The 8330-nt window shown below is 36.4% G+C and overlaps 1 protein-coding gene and 1 long non-coding RNA gene across 3 annotated transcripts in view; both read left to right on the forward strand.

Moving 5' to 3' along the window:
* Positions 1–8330, forward strand: part of LOC140154948 (mitogen-activated protein kinase kinase kinase 2-like) — a 141542-nt gene that overhangs the window by 71914 nt on the left and 61298 nt on the right. The gene's annotated exons all lie outside the window — the stretch shown is intronic.
* On the forward strand, positions 529–8200 carry LOC140154946 (uncharacterized). The gene is made up of 5 exons (XR_011859328.1): positions 529–789; positions 5242–5403; positions 6356–6558; positions 7151–7244; positions 8159–8200. It is a non-coding gene; the product is annotated as an uncharacterized lncRNA (long non-coding RNA).

Below are 8330 nucleotides of genomic sequence, written 5' to 3' on the forward strand. Positions count from 1 at the left end.
ACACTACTTGAAAATATGAAGGAAAAACCCCAACCCTGTTCTACCTGTACCGCAGACAATCGTGTAGGATAAATTGATCAGGTGGTTTTTGTTCTGTTTTGTTGATATTACCCAAAAATCACCAAAATCTGTAAACATTTAGCAAATATTTTCCATTTGCTTTATTCACATTTTTTTTTTCAGTCAAATTAATCCACTTTTCCTATTAAAAAAAAAAAGCTGCTGAATTTATACACATGTTGCCAAAAATAACCCGGAAGCAAAATCTTGGGTTGGGTCTCAAGAAGAGGTTTTTGTTTAAAACAAATTTGTCAGGGTGTTTACCATGTTTAGGTGGTGTTTTTTTTGTAACAGACTACTGGCTTCTAATATGAAGTCATGTTTACAATCTTGTCATCACCTACTAACTGTAAATTATCCCGGCCCTAACCCTGCTCACTAACCCAAACCCTTCTAGTTCTAACCCTAAAGCACTACAATGAATGTGTATGTCTTGTTCTACAGTACGACGGCAACTTTCGCATACGACCGTTAAAAGGTCAATTTTTACCGGTAGGGACTTTGGTGGACTACATTTGCACTCGTGGGTATGAGGAATGATATTTTTCCCGCTGATTTTTAAACAAGTTTTTGACAATTTATTACAGAAAATAAAAATCATCAATCGACGGTTATTACATGAAAAATTACATGGATGCGGATTTTGTTTAACTTTTGGTATCAAATTTTAAAATCTGAAATTCCGTCTTCGCCGGAAGTCACTTTTACGTGTTTACTACTCGGGTCACGGTAAGTAATGTTCTCGTCATGTTTACATTATTCATGAGGTGTGAATTTGCCGTATAAAACAAAATAGCACTTAGAACATAATAAAATATAAAACTATAATATGTTAATTTTAAGTTGAGGTGAAATTTGTGAGCGGCGGACTCTCTTATTTGCAATAAATTGGAAATTAGAATCGATGTTCCAAACGGACCTTCGCTGACACAGTCAACGTAAAGGTTTCCGAATTCTGCACCCTGTATGCACAGCACAGCAGCGTAATTTTACTCGAGAAGTTTGCTCACTTATTTTCGGTAGATTAGCGCTGATTTCATGCAATGCATGTTCATTTTTATTATTTAATTAATATTGTTACCGTACTGATTTTTTTAATTGAATGTAATGCATGAATCCATGTCGATCGTGTCAATGATGTACGTCATGTACGCATTTGACGTGCTGACGTGATGATGAGCATGAATCATGATCTGATGATGAGGAGTCATGAATTTTGTTTCATATTCATGTTTTCAACAGAATAGTACCATTCAATTGAATGAACATACATGACATAGAGCGTTTTACGATTATTCACATTAAACATTGTTCATACATACGCTGCTATATAACGGTAGCGTGATTGAGTCGAGAGCCGGGCATAAACAGCGTTTATGCCCGGTGGCCCGATGTGCGATCTCGGGTAAAGAAAACGAAGGAAATTCATCGTTTTTATGATGTTCCTTGTTATCTTTTGTCATTATTTTGATGAAATAAGAATCACAAAATGTTCTGGTATGTATGAGCAGGGGTTCATTCATATATTTCATGACTAAGCGGTTGTTTATGCCTCGGGCATAGCGGCCCCTCGGGCATAAACAACCGCTTAGTCATGAAAATATATGAATGAACCCCTCATTAATGCATATCATTGATCATGCGTATGCTCGAGAAGTCTAGCCAAGATTTTTTGCGTGACACTGCGTGTCGCGTGATGTACGCCAGCATGTGCAACTGTGAATGGGTATTAAACGTGGAAGTGAATCCAAAAATGATGAACCATTTGGGATTGGTTATTATTGTATCCAAGGTCGTGTATTCGTGTTGTAGTTTGAAAAATTACTGTACGCTAAGTACGATCGCGGTTGGATAGAAATTAGAATACAGCTGTGGTGTTGAAAGCTGCGTTCATTCAATTGGAATTCCCACTGTAGTAGAGACCATTGCTTCTACATGTACTTGTAGTCTAGTCGAATTCGCTGAAGCAGCCATGACACTGACTGTGTAAAGCAATGAAAGTAGGCCTGGCATTTTCGGGTAATTTTGTACCCGGCGCATTTTTCGGGCGGGTAACCGGGTACCCGAAATTGCAAGAAAAAAAAATCTTAATTTATTTTTTAAAATTTAAGTTATTTATTTTTTCGGTTTTGTAGTGTCCCTGGACCTAGACCTAAATGCTTTTTTTTAATTGCCTTAGGATCATTCATGGTTGACCTAAAATAATTTTAATATAAATATAATAAATTTTAATATGAAAATTGATACTTTGTTTTCATGTCATACTCTATTTTAAAGATATCAAAATGCATTTTCGACATGACATATCATGACATGAAAACAAGTATCAAGTTTCATATGAAAAACACAAAACATCATGCAAAATTTTTTTGCCCGAAAATGCCAGCCTTAAGGGATCTAAAATGAGCGTTTATTGCGTTTCGACAGTATTTTTTGTGGGACATGAGAGCACCTCGGACCTATCGAATTGCATTCTGAATACGAAGCATGTCTTTCTGATATCAAATAATTTTCATTTTTTGAAAATCACAATATAATACAAATTTTATGACAAATTATAAAAATTTGATATTTTTTCAAATTTTTGATATATAACAGTCCTCGAAGTAAATTATATAAATCTAATGATATATTCTTAAAGTGTATGTAGCAGGAGGAAAAGCCGACGGTCAATTGAAAATTTTGACCTTTCATATTGAAGATATGGATTTTTTTCCCAAAAAGACCTAATTTTTTTGGTCAAAATTTTCAATTGATCGTCGGCTTTTCATCCCACCTACATACACTTTAAGTATAAATCATCAGATTTATAAAGTTTACTTCAAGTACTGTTAAATATCAAAAATATCAATTTTAATGATTTGCCATAAAATGTGTATTAAATTGCAATTTCAAAAATCAAAATTATTTGATATCAGAATGACATTCTTCGTATTCAGAATGCAATTCGATATGTCTGATGTGCTCTGATGTCCCAAAATAAATACTGTCCAAACGCTCATACCCCAGCCCTTAAGTTAAATGAAAGGTTTTGGATTTATCGAAATTATTTATGACACATGGTACCTACTTACGTAAATATATCCATATTGTGTTACCTTATTTCCTTGAATAGTCCACCCCCCCGTGCCGGGGACTTGCATTTTCCAAAAAAAAAGGGGGTGTGTTTCTTACTAATTTTTAATTAGGTCATTTTTAGAATGACAATTCCTGTTAAAATCATTAAAGGTACCGGTAAGCTGAAAACTCACGCTAAAATGACAAACTACAAACTTGGTAACGGCTTTACTACATGTAGGCCTGCACGGTAAGCTTTACACAAGATAGGCCCTACATGTAGCATGGCTATGGAAATATCAGCATATTTGAAACATCTTGGAAGAAAAAAGTGGTGGGGTGTTTAATTGAAAGGGGGCGACTATTTGTGGATATGTATACGGTACATTTAGGAAGTAGCTTCAATACTTAATCTTATGTCATGCAAAGGGGTGTGATTTTCGGGTAATTTTGTGCCCGGGTACCCGACGCATTTTCGGGCGGATAATTTTTAAAATTTAGGGCACCGGGGCAGGGTAGGCCTATTTCCTGCCCGGGTAATGTAATCCCTGGCTTGGTCATGCATCTAATGCGTTGAATACGCATTAACTGTGGTATGACCGTATTAAAAAATATGTGCCCACTCCAATCAATCCCCAGATATCAGAAATGAGGCCATGTATAATATAAATATAATATAAATGATATATCGACTGTCTCCGCCCTCATCAATTTTTTGTAGATTGACGATTTTTTTGTTATTTCTCTTATTTGCTCCCTTACTTTGTTTCTAAAATTGTTGATGAAAAGACATGTTATAATTATTTGCAGAAAACCTTTGACTACTGACTAGAGCGTATTTTAAGCGTACCACATATTTACTGCGCTGAAATGCACTTGTCTCTGATTTGCTGCTGAGGCGATCTGCTGTTGCAGAGTGGAAAATTATTAATGGACTTTGCGCCATACGCTTTGTTAGCTCTGACTTTGCAACACCACGGTATAGTAGTATTCACTCGACAATTACTGGCTGCAAAATATTATAAGTTCTTGGTTATCATTTATAAACACATTGCAAACACAGACTCCAAAACTGTTAAAATCTAGTAGAAAGCAATGAAGCATGACACCACCATGCACCGTACTGACTCGAGTATAGTCCCACCCCGTTTTTGCGTGAACATTTTCCAAATTGGGGAGTGGGACTATACTCAATTTCAAAAAAAATTTATTTAAAAAAGTTATATATTTTTCAAAATGCATACAAATACAATGCATTTTGAAATCATTAATTCAAAACACATAGGCCTACTATTTTTTAATCAACCATGAATGAATGATCCTAGCATTTAGCTCTAGGTCCAGGGACACTCCAAAGCCGAAAAATTAAATAAATAACTTTTAAAAGATTTTGGGGTGGGACTTTACTCGAAGGTGGGACTATAGACCACTTGACATCACTGTTTATCAACAAAGGCGAGGGACTCGTCTATCGATATTGCTCGAACGAGCCGCTACACTGTTTAATGGCTTTCCTGTACTATATGAAATGTGGTGGGCGATTTAAAATGCATGTGCCCTTAGCAGACTAAGGTGCGTACGCACACTGCAGGGCAAAGAACAATTGAAATTGCCATAATGCGCGCGCATAATGACGTCAGATGCCAAGTGGTCTATACTCTCGTCAGTACGGTATAAGCAATTGAAGTTCGGAAGTATACACGGCCACTCATGATGGGTAATCACCTCAACAATTTTGCTCAAATTGCACCTTAACTAAATTTTGGACTGTTTGATATCAACTTTGGCTGTAAAAGATACAATTGACTCATCAAAATTAACTACGATACATGCAATCCCTGACCCTTTGTTCCTAACTGCAATGGTCAATCCGCAGCTTGCAGCCTCTGGAACTTACAAAATGCTGCACGAGCCCAGAACAGCTCAGAGATTGTAGGTCATGGTTTTCACATTTTGTTTAAAAGGTAACAACTTTTAATGAGGACTCATCAAGGCTCAGAAGCTGACTATAGTTGAGGGCCAATGTCCTAATAATAAGATCATATGGAATATTTCATAATTATAGAAATTGAAGAAATGACTGAGTTTTGTAACCACCAAGATTGATGATTTTGTATTTTTCAGATCTACCCTGTGCAGCATTTAGTTCATCCACATACATTTACGTGTTTGTATGCCTGGCAGCAACCAGTGAATTCTCTATTGTTACTGGTTCTATATGATTTGCTCTTAAATTCATTGAATCACAGTTTAGCATTAGTGCCTCCAATGCAGATCTACTTTCAGGTGAGCAACATGTTTAAAGCCATAATTGTAAATAATTGTTTCTTTTAAGTTGGTCAAGAATTTTTTTTCATTCCGTCCATCTCAAAGCTAAGCATAAATTGTAAACATACTAATAACCTTTCGCCAATGGAGTAAACTCATAAGGTTACACCTGATGCCTTGTCAATCACAACACAATATGCCATACTATGCTGATCAGCGGCCATCACGCTGTGCCGCTGCCCTGATGTCAGACACAACATGAATGTATTCTGCCAGCAACTATAAGCAACACACTGAAAGTATTTGGTAAAAATGACAGCAAAACTATTTTTGCTGCATATTGGCCATATGGGGTTTTAAGAGTTGAAAGCCATACACCTCCTAAGGAAGACATGGCCTTAATCATTCTCCATATGAGGTGTGTATTCAAAGGAGGTTACCTGAATGAGCGATTCCTTTTGAAAGCTACATCCCCTCTCTGTGGGAGATTAAAATCATGTCTTCGATAGGGGGTGTTTGGAATTCAACTGGAATAGCACAATCATCTTTTGCCACTACTTGAACATTGATCTCTGGAATTGAACCTGTGTAATCCATGTCAAAGAGGTTAATCTTGACAAAGTAATCTTTAATCAGTGGCTAAAATGAAAACAGCCATGGTTGGTTTTCAGCAAAGTGATGACAGGTTTTACACTGTAAAGTGTGCTGAGGCTTGTGGATCAACGTCTAGGCGTTGTGCCTGTGCGTAGCTTCTGTCACTATTTTATTATTTTTATTAACAGCATCTTTATAGAGGGTAGCCCAGATCAGTGAACAAAGCACTGCTTTCCACTGGGGCCCTCTTTACATATTAAAATACACAGAGACACAAAGTTATCAAAAATATACAAATATTGAGAAATAAATCACTTAAATAAAATACCAAGAAAATCTGTATAAATTGCACTTTTGTTGCACTATCACTATCCAGGTACCATCATACCAGCTGGTGCAATAGGTGTAGTCCTTGGTGGTGTACTATTCAAGAAAGTTGGTCCAGGACTTACAAATCAGCAAGTGTATTCTGTGTAATACTAAAGTATCGTGCTGTCTCTTCAGGGTGTTATTTCTTATTGATAGCTGCCCTACATGTACAATGCCCCTCACAGGGGTGTCAACAAGTTACAATGCCAGGTAGGATAGGACACTTAAATTGCAGCAAGTGTGCTGTTAATTAGTTGTGCCCTGTTTGTTCATCAATAAGAAAAATATGGCAGCCATCATGCCATGTACATCCAATTGTGGGAATAGAGTTTATACATAGGTAGAAAGTGGCAAATTTTGTTGATATTTTGCACAGCTTGAGTTACGTAACACTGACTTTTAACCTACGGTACTTGCCGTTTAACATTGAGCTAAAGGTTAAAAACTAATTCCTGATTTAGTGTGCCAATTTATCTTTATTCAATTTATTCAGTCCTAAATGATATTTTTAAAAGTTTAATTTTGTCAGTCCCCATGGACACTTCACAGCATTTTCAAACAATATAACACAGCTACTCGTCTCTACTGGCCCTGAGCAATAAATTTTGTGCATAAAATTGAATTGTACCTTGGAGTTATCTTCCACTATATTTATCTGCTGATATTCTCATCAAGACATGGACATACCTACGTACATGTAACTGCATCATAAATTTGCTCTGAATTTTTACTTGCGTAATGTGAAATGGGCCACTAGTAATATTTTTGTATTTGTTAATTTATATTCAAATATTTTATACAGTTGGACATCACACTGAAGAATATGCGCAGATACCCCTGATATGAAGAAAGTGCCAACTATTAATTATTAATGGCAACTTGAAGCTTACAGAAAGGTATGTAGTACTGCTCTTAATGAGTTATCAAAAAGATCTTTAAAGGAAATTGGACCTAGAATAGAATTAACCAGAAAATGCAAACTCACTGCGCATATCAGCAATTATCAATATGGTATAGCTAGCAGCAAGCTTATCAATGTTTTTAATAATTGCCTTTTATTACAAGTTACGGAAAACAATTAATATGCAACATATATTTGGCCCTTTAAATTGATAACATAGTTTTAGTGTCTGCTGTCATGAATAGTTTTGTATTGCTTGGTGCACTTTAAAGGGCATTTTGTGATCCACAGTATACTGCCAAAGCACCATGGTTCAGCTATGGTGCAGTAACTGCACTAGTTTACTACATCAGGATGATTTGAAATTCTTTTTGCATCAGTGAGTTTATTAAACTTGTTACATCAATTATCAATGTTCTTAGTCAATCGGATGAAGAATTATGACCACTCAAAAAAGTGTGCACTTTCTTTTTGTGCAGGTGTTTATAATTTTGTAAAGGGCAAAATGACATGATTATGTCAAATATGTCAGGATTTCATCATGTTTGCAATTTGCTCATCGTTATTTTGCTAAATGTACTGTTAACTTCATATTTAATTGCGTGTATGTAGAATGTGTCAAATGAGGCATGCCTAGTGCTAACACTTGTCCATTTCCAACCCTGATAAAGGAACAGACCGGTAGTAAAATGGATAAAAAAGACCAGGCCTTTTGAAATTTCCAAAATGGATATGAGGCTGCAGAGGCGGATTTAGGGGGGGCCCATAATTTTTGCACAGCGGCGCCTGACTTTGTGTGGGCACCGAGCCACCCCAAAAAACATACCCCCAACCAGAAACATATGGTGCCCCCTATTGAAAATTCCTGGATCCGCCCCTGAGCTCAACATGTCACTCAATCTATTTCAGCTTCTTTTACTCAATCTGCTGGATCAGAGATAGACCTACTAAAGTTATCTTCAGCTGTTGATGTGATGGAAGAAACATTAACAAATCTTGAATGCATTCTCTTGAAAGACAAACCATACCAATGTGGCAGTGATATCAGTATTGCTGGTTTTCTTTGCTGAGTATGTGGGGT

Source organism: Amphiura filiformis, chromosome 6 (genome assembly GCF_039555335.1).
Source record: "Amphiura filiformis chromosome 6, Afil_fr2py, whole genome shotgun sequence".
Taxonomy (NCBI): Eukaryota; Metazoa; Echinodermata; class Ophiuroidea; order Amphilepidida; family Amphiuridae; genus Amphiura; species Amphiura filiformis.